Below are 20,565 nucleotides of genomic sequence, written 5' to 3' on the forward strand. Positions count from 1 at the left end.
TCTTTAATGTACTGAAACAAGGACCATCTCCCCTCCTTGCTGACCTGTGCTCCAGTGCAATTACCTCTCCAGTTGATAGTACAATCCTCTTCTACACAACTGGGAGCTATTTTCATAGACCTCATTGTTTCAGACAGTTTTAGAAATTATGGCCTATTTCTAATGCAAGAGAGATCTAACAGTGGCTTCCCTGCTAATGGACTGTAATTACAGGATTGATCCCACATCCCTGGGAATATGAACCCTTTCTAAGGCAACAACAACAGCATAAATCAATGGTCTGCCACAACAAGCTTCAGAGGATTCACAGTGAATAGACACACTAAGGCTTGCTAAATGGGGACAACACACACCTGATTAGCATTGTATCATTAACTTATCTCCACAGATATGTGAAGGATTGTCCTTGTACTGTACTTCATTTAACAGCTGGCAAGAAACTGATCATTTTCTGAATGGGTCTTTACACATGAGACTGGCCCTATCTGTGTTAGAAGCAACAGCAGAAGCTGCAGAAGACATAGAACAGATGTTGAACAAGATTCTCCCCTTGGGGGACAATGATCTCTTTCTTCCGTGAAGATACAGCACTGGCATGTTATTGGAGAGGAGCAGGAAAACTATCACAGCATGGACATTGACTGTAAAGTCTCTCATAGATAAAGTGTCTATAAAATCACATTAATAAAAAGAAATGCTTGTCTATGGAGAGGATGCTTTTCAGCATATTAATGAGAAAAAGAATAGCTACTTTATGCTTCTGTATTTGAAAATGAGACATCTGTTATGTCACATTAACAAAACTAAACTTCCAAAGGATTATAGATCTGATTCTTCTGATCCTATATGTTTTGTCAGGAACCATGAAACCTATTTCATTAGAGCCTTGGGCACTTGTCTCAGAAATTTTTCACCTTTGCCTATGCCTGGTCACACATCCCACTGATGTGAGTTCTGAGCCTGACAGGCAGACTTGGCCTCCTGGCTTGACTTCAGACCTGCCTCATCACTACAGACTTGTCTGGCAATCTTGACTATAGGCTGCAGCCAGCTCCTGTCCCTGAGCCTGCCCTGCTCATGATGCTGGGGCACTATGGAGCTGTTGCTGGTGAAACTGTGCTGGGTCTACTTTGCTGCTGTACTCAGCTCCTGGCTCACTTTCTCTTGCAGAGCACTCCACTCCTTTTGTCTCCACAGTAAGTTGTTTTTCTCCAGCAAAGACACTTAGATGCTCTAACTCATTTCATTCATAGTAGTGACATGACAGAGGCACACATAGTGGGGTCCCATAGCAGCATATAATTAGAGGTCTTTGAAAGACAACTCCTCTACATAACAACTTAGGTGGAGCCAATAACATCCAGTGTACTAAGAGTCTTTGTCAATCAATTGTTCTGAATGTCCTAGAGGATGATCTCTAATTTAACAACAGAAAACTGTTTACTTCTTATGAATCAAGAATATTTGCCCACTGTCACATCAGTCATACTGTTGAGTTATAGCAGTCATTCAATTAAACTCTGAGGGGAATGATCAAGTGGTTTTTCTGACCCTGTTGCCACAACCAGAAGATGTTGGTGCTTATTAACAGTGAGAGTAGTTTCATCAGTTTTTCTCTTTTTGGCATCATAATGTTCATACCCAACATTAAGGTTTTGCTTGAGGGGACAGAAAAACAACACCGCTGCCATCATGAAGTATACACAGAAACTAAAAGGTAGGCTAACAACTTTATGTGACTTTGCTTAACACAGTGTCCATTGGGTCCAGGCAGACCAAGAACAAACAGAAAAGGAGCCAGATGAAGATACCATGAGTCTGGGACTGAATCTTGGTGTTAGTGTCCAGCTGGCCTGATTATTAACCAGATGGCAGGTTCAATATCAAGCTCTTGGAAGGGTCAGCCCAGCAAATTACAAGATCTGCCAACTGGATTTGGAAAAAGAGAAGAAGAAAAAATAAAAGAAAGAAAAAAGCCAGATCTATCAGAACCATCTGCTAGGCAGATGGACAGACAGAGAAGGGTTTCTCATAGTCTCATGTAAGTATGACCCAGGGCTGGAGCAAAGTGACAGTTCCTCAGAGTACATATTATATCAAGAAGATATCTGATCCTTGCACAATACAAAACAATAACTTGTTTTGTAAACATGTTCAAAGCAATATTTTTTTAGTTCTCTTGGATTAAAGATCCTTTCTAGTACTCATTTCCATACTCCTTTTTGGATGTCTGGATCTCCTTTTTGAAGACACATGAGGAATAGCAGAAGAACTATAAAAATGTGAAAGATGGGCACGATTTGTTACAAAGAGTTTGGCACAGCCTCACTGATCTTAATAGCAGTCCAGATCACCCTGTAAAGTTCTGCAATGACATCCCTAAGATGTGCTGTTCAATTAATTTATTACCTGTGCCTTGCATAAAAAAATGGGATACATGTCCTTAAGATTAACCAAAGGTTTTGGTAGATATCTGTTCCTCAAGTCATCTTCTGAAAGGGTTTCCTTTTTTAATCAGTAGGTCTTTGAATGTAGGGCAGTTGTCCATTCTTCAAAATACAACAGAAATGTTTTTATGAAACAATTTACAGCCTCACATAGAATGCATGTATCTTCATAGAGCTGGGAAAATTGCAAATAATATCTGGAGAAGACGTCTGTCTTCTCCATTTGCAGTTCTGTAAAATTTTCCTTTGAGATATAGATGCCTTGGCATCTAGGTGCCTAGAAGAAAGGCAGCTATAGTATCAATATCTACTTGTCATTCAAGATTGCCTGATATTTGTGGCCAAATAAGAATTATGGTCCATCTATTTATATGACTATTTATGCTGCTCTTGCTGAATCTCCAGCAGAACTAACCTAGAACAGTTAGGGAACTGGGGATAAGTTTTGCTTGGTGATTGCTTGGGGAAAGTTTCAATGTGTTTGGGGCACAAAGGTTTGCTGCACTGAGCTTTGACACTTTACATATCCCCTTTACAATCTAGACTGTCTTATATAGGATAGTACTTTTGCAGGAACATGAGGAAAAAGGAGTATCTGATGTCATATTGAATCCCCAAGGTCCAATGTGGTAATGAAGATTATGTCAAATGTTCAAAAGGTACATCAAGACACTGAAATACTTTTCTTAACAGTAACATTTTGTTTTATCTATCATATAGAGTAGCTTGTGAATTATGATGCAGAGCACATTCACAATCATTTTATTTTATGGTGAAGAATTTTTAGAGGATATTTGCATCCTTTATTTTATTCAGGATAGGAACTTGGGAACTGGTAAACAATCAGAAAATTAGTTTCTAATACAAACATCTGACCTAAACTGAAAAACTGTTGTGGATCCACCTGTAGCTAATTGATATAGCACAGTTCATGTGTACCTAGCCTCTCTCCCTAACTCCCAGGCAGGACAACTGTATCAAACTGGGGACAGTATCTAGCCCAGGCTGATCCCTGAGCCATGTCCACCACTTGTTTGGAAGACCATTGGATTGCCTGATCCAAAGACATGTCACATCTTTTGTTCATGGTTTTACATTGTGGTATGCCAGTGTTTGGGACTTGACCTGACTGTACTCAGTTTACTGGCATAGTGGTAGCCATGGAGTCCCAGGAAGGGTTAGGGGGATGAGGACAGGGGAAGTAAAAATAGGTTCAACTACCAGCTCCAGTAGATTTACTGCTGTATATGGATTGATATAGACAAGTGATTTATATTTCATGAGGCTAAAGACTGGTAACCCTGTGATAGACTATGGTCATTCTAGATTTGGCACCAAGAAGTAGAAAGAATAATTTTGGCAGAGATCAAGAATAGGTGGAAATTTGAGTAGGAAAGTAATGGAGAGGATGTAACAAACCTCTTACTCTCCTGTGCTCTGCCTGAGATCCAGCAGGGGAAACACTGACGAAGGCCAACTCTTAACAAGATACTTGGTACTCAGTTGAAGCTGCTTTCTCATCTGCAAGTCATGCTACTGCATCTACACTGCACTTATATTACATCTGCCTCATAGATACTGTGTATCACAGGTTTCTACATTTATTTCAGATTAATTACAATTTCTTGACATTTCTGAGAATCTGGGGGGGGGTTGACTTAATGCAAGTAGGAACAGTGGCTGGTATTCAGCACATCATGTAGTCTGCAACAGTTTCTCAGCAAGGACAACACACTTAGGAGTTGACGTGTGAGCAATATAGCAAGCCAAGATAATAAACGAAATCAGGGGAAGAAGAGAGCTGAGGTTGAGCTTTCTGAGAAGAGAAAGAGTTGCAGACTTTGAGACAAAAGAAGCATTTCTAGTAAGTGCATGAAGAAGGATTCTTCCACTCCTTGAGTCAGCAAGAGCAAGGTTAACTTGTCTCATCCAGAAGAAAATTTCATTGCTATTATCTTTGTTCACACAGTTGACTCCGTGCAATCCTTCAAGAGGCAATATTTATCCAGGCAATATCTTAGTATTAGTAGGCAAAGCAGTAACACAGCACCACCCATATGACTGCATGTAATGAAAGAAGCTCTACAGAAGGTTAACACCTTAAGTGAGATCCATAAGAGATGTTGTAGTCATCAGCTTTCTTAGTTTTTTTCCTTTTCACTGTGTTCTGAGAGCTTGATTCCAAGCTAGCAGCCCTGTGGCAGCAGGCAGCAAAGCTGAGGTTTTGCTGAGATAGAATCCCCAGAGATAAAATGTGTAACGAAATTGTACTCACTAGGTAGTGTCCTGTTTATAGCTTGTGGTTGGAAATGGCCTTATCTGTGCTCTTCTTTACACTGAGAGAATGATTAGAGCCTCATTTCCATTTCCTTTTGTACCTTAATGTTATCATCCCTATAATTTCAGTGTCCTTAAGCAACATTTACATGAGTAAACTATGCTATGCTAATAAGAGTCTTGTTTCATAAACATTTCCTAAGTTATAGGATGTTACAGGTAGGGGGGGTAAATGTTAGACTGTCCCATTTTTAGAGACAGAAAAGTGGAAGAAGAGGCTGGTTAAGTGAGTGGTCTGTTATTATATCAGTCTGTGTCAGACCAGGGATTTTCAGGCAACTTGTCACCTCAGGTTTTGCAGCTCTGCCTAAAAATCTCCTATGTGAGATTTTAACAAGAAGCAAAAAGAACCTTAAAACAAAAAATCAAAACCAAACCCCCAAGCCCCCTACCCAAATTAAAGAAAGATTTGTACTTACTCAGTGAAGGGCAATTTTTCCTGTAACAGACCAGTGGATCTCTAGAGAAAGAGATACATAGGTTACCACTCAATACCTGTTCCACAAGGAAAAAGCAAAGATGATGAACAAGATTGTTAACAGATATGACACCCCAAGCAACCATGAAGCACTTGCTGAAACAGTTGGGATTTTAGTGCCAAACATCTTGATCTTATCACTATCAAATTACATGGCTAAATAATATAGAAGTGAATGTGATGTGTTCTCTTCAGCAACGATGTTATCCCATAAATGGAAAAGTGTGGAAGATGGAATGTGCTATATAAGCATAAAATATAGATGTAGGCCTTAATTTCCACTAAAATCAATGAGCCTGGCTTGTGCTTTGCACTTTCATAACACATTCCATCTTCCCTATGTTATTGCCTCACCAATTAGAAAAATTAAACAGCCAAGATAGGGTCAGCAGCTGCAACAACCAACAAGCAACACACAGAATCCTGAACCTGAAGAAAATAATGTACATTTTTTTGTAAAGGGAAAAATAGTGACATCATTCAAGGTTGAAGATAACTCTATTCTCTTTGTCACATATTATTCCCATTTACTTATGACACTCCTGTCAAACCCTCTGAGTCGGGATACCCTAAAGAGAAGTTTACTCTGAGTGCGGGCCTCAAGATCCTGGATGAGAGATATATTTTGGACCAACAATATTGTTACAATGAGGCTATCTTGCTGAGGTGCTTGCACTACTCTGGTTAAGTGTAGGCAGCTTTGATGACCAGGAGGGTTCATGTTTACAAGCTGGGTGCACTGGATACTGGCAGGGCTGGGCATACCCAGTGCAATCCAGCAGCAGGGAATCTGATCTCAGCTCCGTGACCACTGAAGACAATTGATAACCTGATTAAAGCCAACAGTCAGGGAGGAAAGAGAATAATCGGGGTGCTTTTGTCTAGTTACCACTTCATTCTGAAAGAGCAGACACAGCCAAGAGAATGCAGTGGGTCATCTGGTGTCTGGGCCTAGTGGTGGGGGAGTGCTACCTCTATGTTCACCTGAACTTCAGTTTAGAGATCCACCTGTCATAAGAGTTTTCCTTAATGTCCAGAGAGTCTTGAGGATATGTGGCTGTAACAACTACAAAACTGTTTTTTGGGTGTTGATACTGCGTAAAAATATATGGTTAAAAATTAAGAGTTACTTGTACACATCCTGATTCTGGTGAGAACTAGGAACTAGCCAGTTGGAAGACATTTAGATAGTATTTTAACCTAGTGACCCACAAGACTGTTCTTACAAGAAAAAAAAATCACATAAATATTGCAGACAATTGAAGAATGGAGACATTATGGATCAAAACAACTCCTGATTCAAAGCTCTGTTAAGACAAAACTCTCTTTGGCCTCTATGAACTTTGCATAAACTTGAAAGCAGATCATGGGTATCATATTACTTCAAATACTTTACTTTCTGCATAAATCCAGCTTACAAGGTCAATAAAGGAAAGTGACCTAATTATTATCTGGGAAAGGACTGCTTGATGCACTGGGGAGAAATACCACACATTCCTCCTGTTCTTTCCTACTTTGATACTTAGGAGACAAAATATTTGGTTTCATTTTTCTTTAGTAAATGTTATGCCGACATTAGCTGATATGAGGCTGCCACAGCTCACTCTTTATAGCTAAATTACTACAAGCCCACTGCTTAATCTTGCTGATTGGCAAGTCTAAGAAATAGATATTTGTAAAGGGACCTGGACTGTTAATCAGCGCACCAACATCAAATTAAAAAATGTTCTCTGTCATGCAGATGACTGACTGGCTAAAGCAAGGAAGACAGAAGTCCAAGAAGCTGCTATACTGCTCTCTGTGAAGTGAGCAAACTCTTTCATGTCAAGTACTTCTATGCAATAAAATCCAAGCAGAACACCCAGGGAAACCAGACAAGAAAGGCAGATGTTTGGGAATGATTTCTACTCACTGGAGTTTGATTGACAAATTCGTTGTCTTTGCTTAGTTGCTGAGGAGACCTGCATTTGAAGTGGGACTTTTCCCAAGACTTGCAAAGGCCACCTGTGACTTTAACCCTTTCTTCCTCCTATAAGTCAAATGGTACCATGGGAAATCCTTCCTGGAATGCTCGTATGTCTGATCTTTCTGTTTGTATTCAGGGAAATGGTATTAAATGGGTTAGAGACTGAGCTCATGCAGTAAATCACATGCAAAAGTTCTTGAATTATTTAATACAAATATTTGCTGATCAATTGCCCATATTCCTCCTTGAGTTCTGTAGCTGGTCGGTCACTTGCCAGTCTGGGTTTTTGCTGGCCCAGCAGTCTGCAATGTATTGACCAGTCTGTAGGAGTTGGAATATTTTTAATAAACTAGGTCTAAAGAGAATAAAAAATTGCAGACTGCTTTCTATCCGAGACATTCCTAAAAGACATATTCAGGGAATGGTAATTCAAGAATAACTGGATAGGAAATTGCCCAATCAATGTAGTCTGATGTTTACATATAATTTCACAATATGCCATTATGCTAACCACTTGATTGGCATGTATTTATATTGTCGTGGTTTCCAAGCACACATAAAATGGACGGAGGGAAGGGGTGATTTCTTTGGAAGATGAAATAGTTGTCAAATACAAATACTGATAGCTTCTCCACTGTCCTTAAGAAGAAAGATGAAATGGTGAAGTCCAGTGCAGCTGACAGGTCAGAGATGAAGAACAACCTTTCCTGAATGAAGCAACATTTCCTTCATTTCCAAGGAAAGTTCCTTTCCAAGGAATTTCAGTGCCTTTCTGTATATGATTTTTTGACCAAAGTGCTCCCAAAATTTGTTGCAAAATTTCTCAGCCCTAACCTGCTTCCTGCAAACTGGTACAACATGAGGCTGAGCTTATGCTGACTTGGGTTTGTCTGCGCTTGTCTTTAGCTTCTATTCAGTCTGTACAATTGTGCTGGCTCCACATGAAGGAAGGGTTTGCACTCCAAATAAGCAAACAAACATTTCATATTGGTCCTTGCTTATCACAGTTTGTCCTGTTCTTATAAATAACATTAATAGTTCAATAGCTTTTGTACTTTTGCCACACTACCACTTAGTCAGTTTCCATCAATCACATGCTGAAATAAATCTCTAATAGAATCAAATTAAGTGCTCTGTGAACAGTTTACATCACTTCCCTGAGCTTGGTCCCTGAACAAGGACTCTCCAGTGCCTATTGAATTTTTACTTCATGCTACCCACCGCACAATACACTCTATTGCTCTTATTCAGGATCCCCATCCTTAATGAGTCTTTTAGCATGTGGAAAGGAGAGGTTTATAAATAACTCCTCTGTCAGAAAATGCCCTCAAGCACTTCCTTTTACAGTATTTACTAACAGCTTTTCTACATTATTTTTTATTATTTATATTGAGATTAACATCAGACTTTTTTGTGTCATGTTCAATATCCTACAGGAAAATATAGATAGCAGATCTTGTCACACTAACTGCCATTCACAAATTGCCTGCAAGATGCAAAGCAAAGGGACATGTAGCCCAGAAAGTCATTGTATGCCATGACAGAGCAAATTGTGTCTGTCTCTAATATATTGTTATATAAGTCCTGCTCTTAAGGTAACTTCCATGAAAAGCAACATTCAGTAAGTTAGTCCCTGTCCTGGAAATGGCTGCATGGGCACGTCCCTCAACAAGTAGTTCCTCTTCTTTCTCCCTGAATTCAAAGGAAGCCCTGCTAAGCAACTCTTCACATAATATGTGATAATTTGGAAAAGAGAATAATATCTCTGAGCATATTCAGAAAAAAAGAATCTGAATGAGACCTCTAGTTTATCTAGAGGTGTTGCATTAATCTTCTTCTCCATTTGATTATGAGCAGGATTTCATGTTAAAGGTCACATCCTTGCCAAAAATTAGGGATTGCCCATCATTCCAGAATAATCCAAAGCTGATTTAGAACAAATGCTTATATTCTTCAGTCTCTGTTAATCCTCTGTTATGACACCTATAGAACAAAGACATCTGTTAGGGAAGAGATACTGTCATTGTTGATGGATAGGTCTGTTAGTATTTTTTTTTAATTATAGAAGTATTAAAAAACCTGATTAGGTTGAGAATGAACACTCATATTTGCTTTTATCTCAAACAATGATGATGAATAAGCTTAAATAAACAGCAGTAGCTTCTTTCATTCTTCCAGCAGCCTATACCCATAGATCTGTGTGTATATGTGAGCTGGGTTTCTCTGAAAAGTTTTTGGTAGCTGGATGGTTGCATGGGTGGTTTCTGTGAGTAGACAGAAGAATCCAGAGCCAGCTTTGGGCAGTTCTGATCTGGACTCATCACTGCCCAAAGCTGAGCTCATCAGTGATGCTGCCATTGCCTCTGTCACAACATATTTAAGAAGGGGTAAAAAACACAGCACAACAGCTTGGGAAGAGAACTGAAATCTGTGAGAAAAAGAATCTGTGAGAAAAAGATACCAATGTCAGTGAAGAATGAGGGAGAGGAGTTGCTGCAGGACCCAGGGCAGAGTTTCCCCTGCAGCCTGTGAAGAAGATTGTGCTGATGCATGTTGCTGCCTGCAGGATATGGAAGACCACCATAGAGCATACCTGCAACCTGTGAAAGAACCCACAGGGGATCCACACTGGAGCAGTCAACTCCTGAAGATCTGACTATACCCAGTGGATAGGGCTCATGCTGAAGCAGTTTTGGAAAAGCTGCAGCCCACGAGAAGGATTCACACTGGAGGAGTTAGCGAAGGACTGTGTCCTGTGGGAGAGACTTCATCCTGGAGCAGGGAAGAACATGAAGGGGAAGTAGCAATAGAGATGAAGCATTATGAATTGACAGAAACCCTGAGTATCCATTGCCCTGCTCTACTTGGGAGGGAGAGGGTAGAAGAGTTGGGAGTGAAGTTGGGCCTGGAAAGGAGGGAGGAGTGGGAGAGGGTGTTTTTAGACTTGTTCTTATTTTTCATTATCCTACTCTCTTTAATTGGCAATAAATTGAATTAATTTCCCTAAGACCAGTATGTTTTGCCTGTGATAGTAATTGGTATGTGATCTGCCAGTCCTTATCTTGACCCAATCTCAACCCACGAACTTTTTGTCATAACTTTCTCCAGCTGTCCTGTTGACAAGAGGGAGAGATAGAGCAGCTTGGTGGGCACCTGGCAGCCATCCAAGGTCAACCCGCCACAAAATTGGACTACATTTACTCTTTTAGGAAGGGAAAAAGATCTCCTTCTGCTTGTTATATATATAGAAATTTTTCTTCCCTTTATTCTCTTTCCTCAGGTTTCCATTCGATCAGAAGTGGGAAGAATGACCATAGATTCATAGAAACCTACTTATATACTTATATTACTCTATAAGACATATGGCATTTATGATGTAAGACATAAAATTTAATTTTTTTCTTCTATCGTAAATAATGGTTATAATAGCAAGAAAAATGAAGTTTATAAATGGAAAAATCTTTGTCTCAATAAATAAAGTTCTGGACTTCTTGCAAAATTTGAAGTGACAATCTGTGGTGGCTCTAGCAGAATTGTGTACAAATGCATCTTTTATTTGCTTTTCCATTTTGTGAAGAAATATTTCATGTTTTAAAACATTTTCCCTGGAAAAAAGGGAAAGCTGAAGTGGAAGTTTTCTAGAAATTTTCAGGAGGAACACAGATGTTTCATGGCCTTCATTTTAGGAAGCTTCCTATATATGCCAGTCTTATTCTTCTCAGAAAATGTCTTAATATTATTATGTAAAAGGACTCAATTATTCATTTTTGTAACACATTTTCAGGGAAATGGATTGATTTAAAAACAAGTGCTTTCTATGAAGAAACTTTTAGATTTAAATGTGTTACACATATAAGGATTTTTAAGGTTTTGTAAAAATAAGGATTTTTAATATAGTTTTATGTTCAATCAATACAATCCTGCAAAGTTTTACCTTAGAATTTACCCAAATTAATATCTATATTAATTTTGATTTATAAAATCTGCCGTCATGTATGTGTGATTCAGTTGTGCCTCTTTTACTGAAGGGCATGCCTTGCTCCTTTACAGGGATGTCACTACCTTCTCAGGGCTGTTTTTTCACAGTTAGGTCCAGGAAACATAAATGATGAAGGAGATAAGATGCTGACACAAACTTTTTATGGAACTTCAGAGACTGTGATGAAGGTGGATCTGTGAGCTAACAAATTCCTTTGGACAAAACCACTTGCACCACTGAAAAACCTACACCTTATTATTCCCCTGCAACTGTTGTACAACCCATTAAAATGTCAACTCAAAATGATGAGAAGGTCCTTATTCTCCATCCCAATAACTCTGAAGAAGATATTGTTTTGGGTTAGTAGGTTTTTTAATAAATAATAAGCACAGTTTTAGTAGAACCATAAAACTTCTCTTTGCTCCTTCTGAATGAGTTACCTTGTAATGTCAGCAGCTTTGGTCTTATTCAATTTTATGATTAAAGATTTTACTGATTTCTCTGCAATGTAGAATATATCAATATCCTTGGTTTCAAAGGAGCATTCAGTACCACAGAAATAGAAAAGGACTTAACATAGAGGCAGGTGCTTTATTTTAAATTTATGAAACCTCCATAGTTAATCCCCTGAGCATGCTGCCAGCAATACCTTTCAGTTGTGCAGCTCAGCCTGTTGTCAAAGTCCCTTCAGTGCCTCCCAGTTCACATATCTGTGTTTTTAAACTAGAAAAATCTTATTCAAGAGTCAGGAGGATCTAATATTATTATATAGAAAGCTTTTAAGCCATCAAGTGAATTCCATTAAAAGTTATTGTAAATTATGTGAGCTTACCCCTTCTCTGCCATTGAAAGGTTATACCATGCTGCCTGGGAGAGGAGGAGAGAGAACCTTCATCAGAAGAGTCACAGGAATGATCAGAGGTCTGAAATACCTTTCCTATGTAGAGAGATGAGGTTTCTCATCATGGAGAAGAGAAGGCTCTGGGTATCCCCCATTGTCACCTTTCAATACTTATAAGACCTCATAAGAAAGATGAAGAGAAGCTTTTGACTGGGGTTTGTAGTGATAGAAGAGGGGGTAACGATTTTAAATTTAAAAAAGCTAGACTTGAGTTTGATATAAGGAAGAAATTCTTTATCATGTAGGTGGTGAGAAAAAAATGCTCAGAGAAGTTGTGGATTTCCGCCTTGTGAGGAGAACAGGATGTATAGGATTGATGAATTAATAAATGACAGGAATAGAAAGCCCTCTTGGAGTAAATACAGCCCCAAGCCGCTGGAGTACTTGAAATATTTTTGAGTAAGCAGAGAAAGCAGTAAAAGGGCCAAAGAAGAAATTCAATTCAAAAAAGGAATCTCCAGATGAAAATCGAGCAGAATTTTTCAGAATGCACATGCTATCTTATTGATGGTTTTTTTCAGGCAGGAAGGAGTTTGTCTAATAGCCTTTTGACAAGCCTCTGCCTGATTACCTCCTGTTTCCACTTTAGAGAGAGGTTCCACATCTAAGTGGTTTGTAAAGGGTTAATCAATAATTAATAGTGTCTGAATACATAACAGGTGCAAGGGGCTATGTCCCAGCTGGATGTAAGCATAATGATATGAGGTACTCTTCTTAGAGATGAGCCATGGATAAAAGCAACCTGTTGACCCATTGAACTGCTAACAACCTCCTTAAACATCTAGAAACATGTCAGCAAACCCCTGAATGCTTTTTGTAAGCAAATCCCTAGTACAAAGCATAAAGATTCTTTTTCTTTTCATTTTATCAATCTATTGTTTTTAAAAAGGAAAATGGCATCACAGCATAAGACCAGATTGTAAAGGCATAAGTACAAACACAACTAACAGAGCAGGACACGGAGTGTTTGCAGGAGGGACCAAACAATTGGCTTGAGCTGGGAGTGCAGATGGGGTGAGATGACTTCTCCTCAGTAAAAACAACATGCCAAAGAATTCAATAAACACAGACGAGCTTCATTTTTTTGCTACAAGGGTGGCCATTCCTCTTGACCCTATGAGCCACATGCCCAGATCTTTGTGTGGCTGAGAGCCATGAGACATACACCTCAGAGACTCTAAAGGAAAGGGACCTCCAGGAGAGTTTCAGAGGCAGGAAACACTAACTGCTCCCCAGGGCCCTGCCATCATAGCTGAGCCTGGGGTGGTCTGCAGTGACCGCTCTGCTCAGCTCCTTGGTGACTCCCCCTCAATGGCAACCTCAGCCCCCTTGCCTGTCCCTGCCAGGGCTTTGCCTTGCAGGGCAGAGTACAACTCCCACACCCTCTTGCCTGCACAGCCTCATCACCCTGTTTTGCTCTGGTTTAAAACAAAATTTCAACTGCTTGAAAACCTCGAGCCACTGTTATTTTACAACAACCAAAAGAAAAAAATAACTTGGAGAAAGGAAAAAGTGTGTTTACTTTGTTATCTGCAGCTGTTATCTTATACTGTCTTTGCAAGTATGTCCCATCAGTTGACCTCTTGGGGAGGAATTCTGTTCTCACAATGTGGTCATTGCAGTTCCTAAACAAAAGGATAGAATCCTGACACACATCCTTTTATCTAGCAAACTATTAGGGAGCCATAATCACCTAAGTGGCCTGTGCCTCAGTCCTCTGGTCCTGGCAAAACCATTAAATTCCTATGGAATTTTTCCTCAGATGATATGAGTCACTATTCTTATTTTGACTTTTAAACTGAGTTTTTTCCACTTTCAGTTCATGTTCATACCACCAATGACTTGTTAAAAATATTATTATTAAGGTCTTAGAACAGCATTGTCTGGTGCACAGATGCACAAACTCTTTTTCAGCATGGGCAGAATCTTTCCATCCTGCCAGGCTTAGTTTCAGATATCTTAACTCCACAAAAACCTCACCACTCTTCACTGGAACACCACAAAAACCCCTAACAAGCAGACAGGGAAACATTTGTTCCTCCTATCCACTTCCAGAATGTCTGATCATTCAGGACCTGCCCTAAACGTTTCCTGGCTGACTTTGCCTTACACATGAACCATGTTTTGATCGTTTTTTCACTTTCCCTTTTTTTTTGTCCTGTTTTACAAGTGTCTTTGCAATTTGTCAGCAAGCCACATGGGTCAGTCTCACAAATAGTTTAGTTAACAACTTATGAAATTAAATGATGTAAGAGACCACTCCAAAAAGGGTCAATTTAAACAGCCTGCCAAGTCTGTAAGCTCAAGGGACTTGGACTGGGTTGAGGGGAGGCACCAAGCAGTGTGGGCTTGCAAAGATTGCTGCCAGGTGGGCTACAGATGTTCAACTGCAAACCACTAGCCTGTCATTCACCTAGGGAGATGCTAATTCAGTCCTACGCATGTAGAAAATTATCATGCTTATCCACATTCACCCTGCAAGGGTGCCTCTCCTGCTCTGAAGCACTAAGGTTTATAGGGAGAGTAAAATGGCTTCATAGGAAGCTACAGCACTGCTTGTATCAGCCCTGAGTTTGAAATCGTTTAGTCAGCTATCTCAGAAAAACAAAAACACAGCGTCCCTTACTATAGATGGAAGCTGTGTTTCATAGCACATGCAGCTGTGGTCACTGTCTTGCAGCTGTTAAATGAAGAAATACCATGTGAACACTTGGTCTGGTTTCAAAAGACCTGAAAACACTGGCCAAGAAAAATGGTTCGGTGCTGCTTGGCCATTTGCCAAGACAAAGAAACTTGTAGATTTCTAGGGACAAGAGGCCATGTGAAAGGAATTTTCCTCCTTTCAAAGGCACATCAAAATATACCAGAGGGCTTATTTATTTATTTATTTTGTGTGCGCTTTTGGCAAAGCTTTGATTGATCACTAATGCAGTATCAGCATTAAACGTACATCATTTAAGGAACAACTCAGAAAACAAGGCAAAGGGGGATATTTTAAAACTGTAGGTCTGAGGTGCAATGTAGAAGTTAAAGGCAAAATTATTTCACACAAAGAATAACAAGTACATGGATAAGAGCCCCAAAAAGGCAATTAAGGATAAAACTTTATAGGGAGGAAAGGATTATTCTGTGGAGAAGGCTCAAGAAAAATAATACTGAAGCAATTTTTTTTTTTTTTTACTGAGGCTCAGGCGGTGGCATGGAACACAGGGCTAAATGCTGTGCTGTGGAGCAGAGGCTTGTAAGTTCTTCCTGTAAGACCTATGTAGATCCCCAAATAATGCAGATCCAGTGTTCTGCTAATGGCCCGTATTAATCTGAAGATGACAGTGCTCCATGCAGGGCTTTCCTCACTACCTGAGCTAACACAAATGTCCCCTCAAGGAGCTGCAACTATAACCTCCTTTCACTACATGCAAAAGAGGGACAATTTCAGTGTGTCTCATTTGCATGAGGAGCAATCACATGCATATCAGGAAACTGTCTTTAGAGCCAACTAAAAATTTAATTAAAAATGTAGCATAAAATAGTAAGCTTTCTCATTGCTTTTGTTTGGCTGTTTCTCCAGAAGGATGGAGAGAGATGTTTAAAAAGTCAGGCAGAGAGGTATAGGACATCCAAAAAGTGATCATGTCCTTTGGGAAGAATCATATGTTCTTCATTCTGAAGCATCTTCTGCAGTTAGCTGAGCAAAACCTCTGGTTTGGGCCAGGTCCTGGGTTTGTTTATGTGCTGGAGACTGAATGCCAAATTTTCCTTACAGGAAAAGAGAGAGACTGCACAGTACATTGATAATACAAGAGGAATTCTTAGGTATTGGTAACCATGTTAGCTTACTAGTTCATTTATTTAATGTCGACACTATACTAAAGGTCAAAGGTACATAAGACATTAAGGGAAATAAATATGCTAGTGAACAGATAAATGCTATGGAATCTCCAGTAATTAACAAAGTCCATATGTATAGTTTGTTCATAAGAGAATGAACTTTTTTCCTTCCAATCTGAAAAGACAAATCCCTTTTTCGAAATATGTACATGCAGGGTTTATGAGAAAACCTTGCTGCCTTTTCTCAAGGGTAAGTCCCACTGAGCTCAGGAGGAGTTTCCCCTAAATAAGATTTTGACCTATTATTTTGGCCTTTTTACTTTGCCCTTGAATATCCCCTTCAGCTTGAGGGGATATAACATTCAACACTTGGTGAGCAGAGGACATAGTCCCAGCCCCTGTTGTCTGGTTTTCAGAGGTACTATTTCCATTTCCACTTGATGTTCTTGCTCACATTTCTCTGTGTGTACAAAGCTAATGGAGGACTTACTCCTGTAAGTAACACATATTCCTGTATGTGTTTGTCTGAAGTAGTATCCTAGGAATACAATAAGTGGTTGCATTGTGGACTTAGTCCAAAGCTCTTGGAAGTCAAGGAAAGATTTTTGTGACATCACCAGCTGTAGAATTATAGCTGATTTGCAATAGAGAACTTGAGAAAGATATTTGTCCAGTTCACAGTGTACTAGACAGATAGCCTTTGTCAAGAATATCCCACAGATCTTCAGTAGAAGAAAGCGGTTAAAATCAAAGCCATCAGAAGCATGGTTAAATGCACTGCATCTCATGAAATATGCCTAGGAATCACCATCAGGAGACCACTACAGAGGCAAAATGCTACTTGGAACTGAAGCCAAATGCTGATTAAAGGAAGCTGAATACTTCATGCATTTGCATTCCCTTGGTGTTCTAGCAATTTTCTGTAGCTACATCATTATCCCATTCAAAGTTATCATCCCAGATGTTGAAGAATTAGGATCAGTTGATAGTGTCACTTGCTCCCCAAGACTCCCTAGAATACAACTATGCAGAGCTGAGATTTCAGCCTCCAACTGTTGGCTCTCCAGAGCTCTCCTAACCATAGCTCTGAATGTGTCTTGGGAAGATTGTTCAACATCTGAACTTCTAAAATAATTTCCAGAGTAAAAATCAATATGATACTAAATATTTCTGGGAAAGAAATTTAAGTATTGTCATTAGCCCAAATCTTCAGAGACAGCTAAAGATTTTTTATGAAACTCTTTGGAGGTATCATGTTCTGTGAAGACCCCAGGTTACGTATGACAATCTTTGGTTACCCAAGGAACAAGTCAGAGCTCTCATTAGAAGCCTCATCAGAGCATATGCTGAGGCTGAGTGTTAATTCTCCCTCTTCCCCCTTCCCTGTGAGCAGTTGCATCAGAAAGGCTGCTGGACAACTGGCGTCAGGGCCTTGGAGGGGAAATGAGGGGGCGAGCCATGTTCTCCTGTGTTGAGAACTTGCTTTGAAGGGCTGCCAGTCTAGGATCTTTCACCAGTAATAACACTTGTTTCCTAAAAAAATTCAAAGGTAATAAATTACAGGGGGTACAAGGTATTTTATGCTTTGTGGTGTGATGATCAAAAGATGTTATCATTCCGTTTCACGTTTGCAGACAGCTAGTTGTTACTTCGGGTAAGTTACCAACAGCTTTTGTTTCCTTTGAATCCTGAAACTTTATCTTCTTGTTAAAAGATGGTCTGTGGGTGAGTGCACAAGGGAAAGGAGAAAAGGCTCTTTGCCTTTCTGTTTCCCCTTTCTGCCTTGTAGAGGATCCAGCCTCAGGTTCCCAGTGGGAATACTGAGACTTTGAGCAACACTGGGAAATGAAACGAACACAGACAAAAATGCAAGGTGCCTTTCTAGTTAGTGTTTACAGCATCCACTTGAGAAAATTTTCCTGGAATATCCCAAGGGATTAGGATGAGCACAGCTCTGAGTTTCCAGAAAATAACAAATATTTGTAAACTGTGCAACAGAGCTCTGGCTCCATTGATGGACTTCCAGGGCAGTCCTCCTCCAAAGTCTTTCTGATGGACGCTATGATTTAACAGTCACCATAAAAGAGGTTAAGCTTTTATTTTTTTAATCTGAAATAATTCGACATCTTTAGTTTCAAGGTTCTTTATTCTAGTTTTTATATTGTTCTATATTTCCAGGTTCCATTTGGTATCTGAAATGAAAATGTTGTGAGAAGCAGTTCTGGTAATACAGCTGAGATGGCAAAGAACAAAGGTAAGTCCCAATAAAAAAGGAAGCAGTATCTTAGACTATCATCAAATCTTGATTGGATTGTTAGTATTTTTTTAAAGTTTCCACTTTGGATCTCAGGAAATAATTCTCACATTTTATTCTTTAAATGCAAATGCCATTAGATAAACTGAATCTTAAATATATATATATATGTGTGTGTGTGTGTGTGTGTGTACAACACATCATGAAACAATTGTTCTATTGGCATACATCCATAGTGGCTTCTTTATGCAAACTTTATAGACTTGACACTGTTTCCTGATTCTGTTGTTTCCAGCACATTTATTTCAATGAAAGTAGCTATAAACATTTAAACAAATCTGAAGATTGGTCCTTATTGTCATGCTTTATGATGTGCAGTTATACAGACAGCTTGCATAAACTGCCAGTGGATAGCATAAATGGAGCATCCTCCTTTTCAAGCTATAAGCCATTTGCAAGCCCTATGTAAATACATACTTTTTGTGGTTCACTTCAATACTTCTTTTATTTCCTACAGAGATTTTTATGTTATTTGATAGGTGAAGAACAAAACTAGAGCACTGGGTAAATTGCTTTGAATAAGTAAGAAGTGACCAGATCCTCTACCCAGACCATGAACCAAATAAAATCTAAATCCTTTTAAGTCTTTACCTAAAAGAGTTCATGGTCTTCTACTTTCTGCTTTAATCCAGTCATGTGAAGATTAATCTGTCATTATACTGATCCACTCACAACCCAGCAATACTGCAGCCTTTCAGAAGGCTTTATTGTGACAGGATCTCTAGTCTACTTTCTACTCCATGTGTTCTAAATTTGCAGGGGTTTCTTTGGACAACCAAATCTCAAGATATAAACAGAGGTAATCTGAGCTTTGGGCAAAATTGGCTGCTGAATCTCACATTATGGCTCAAGTCCCATCTCTAGGTTTGAGACTTGTTTTTCATCAAATTAGAATAGTGATAAAATCATGAAAAATATTTTTCAACTCCTGTCTCAGCAATTTCAGTAGCATAATATTTGTATAATAGCAAAATTTCCATTCATTTCTTGTCTTCTGTACATCTTCAAAGCATGTGTGGGATTTGTTGTTGTTGTTATTATTGTTATTTTATTTGGTATTTTATCTGTCTTCTCATCTTTGTTTGTTTTTCTGAGAATAAGAAATTAAGCAAACACAATAAGTTTTGGTTCTGACTTTGAAAGTTATGAGATCTGCAATCACACTTACCTTTTTCAGAAGAGAACATTGTAATCTTTGGCCATATGTTAAGAGAATTCTGTGACTTGCTGAACTTTAACAGAAATGTCAGCTTCCCTAATCAAAGTATGTGTCAGAGTTGCTCTTTCAAAGGCAGGAGATACCATCTCAAACACTTCATTTATGGTGTGAGACTGCTGAAAAGGATTTGCTTAAATTTGCTAAGGCCATTGAGAATCATATCCTTACTATTGTGTGGTTTGTATTGTCCTATTTGTCTTAGTAACCTTATCTCTTAGGAAAGCAGCTACATGACAAAGATATTTTCTCTAAGGATCTTTAACCTCTTGTGTTGCATGTAAACTGTGCACAGAGCTGGCATCAAAATCATTTAAAAGATGTGGTTTCTCTTAGCTTTACACAGGCATTAGCCTAATATTGCTGAATGCTATTACTGTGAATGGACAACTCTATGAATAGCTGAAAAAAAAAAAAAAAAATTTTTTTAAAGATAGCAGCATGGAGGATTTTTTTTCCCCCTAAAAAGTGAACACTGGAGTTATCCCAGGGTCTCACTGTACAATGTGGTTTAGCTCCATTAGTCAGCCCCCGACAGAAAGATGCTATCAAAGGACACACTCCCAGTTCCACATCTCATACAAAATGTCTTGAACTATGCTCAGAATATAAGCTGAAGAAGTTCTAAAACACTGTGTTTAAGGGCATGATGGTGTTTTCCCTGAGTATTTTCAGTTTTTATTAAAATCAGGGTGTGTGAAGGGTGCTCAGATTCTAAACAATTTCCTTCTGCATTTATGAGTTTGCATACTGAAAGAAGTTTTACATGCATCTTCCTCTTAATTCACATGGGAAAGATATTCACAAAACTATTTTATTTCTTTTTCTCATGGGAGAGAGGGCTTCTGCAGCTACATTACATTTTGTTTGCAATTTTCAAAAATACAAGCTGAACTTAGATCTTCCACCTTTCATTTAGGAAGAAGTACAAACAAAATATGAGTGAATTTAGCCTGACCAAAGAATGTAAGAATAGATTTTAATGGAAATGTAGCCCTGTCCTTTGAGGGAGATTTTTTCTCCTGTTCAGGACTAACATAGAACTGCAGTTTGCTGAGCACTTATAAAGAGAAGCATCTTTGTTGAAATCCTACCTGTT

This window comes from Calypte anna, chromosome 2 (genome assembly GCF_003957555.1).
Source record: "Calypte anna isolate BGI_N300 chromosome 2, bCalAnn1_v1.p, whole genome shotgun sequence".
Classification (NCBI taxonomy): domain Eukaryota; kingdom Metazoa; phylum Chordata; class Aves; order Apodiformes; family Trochilidae; genus Calypte; species Calypte anna.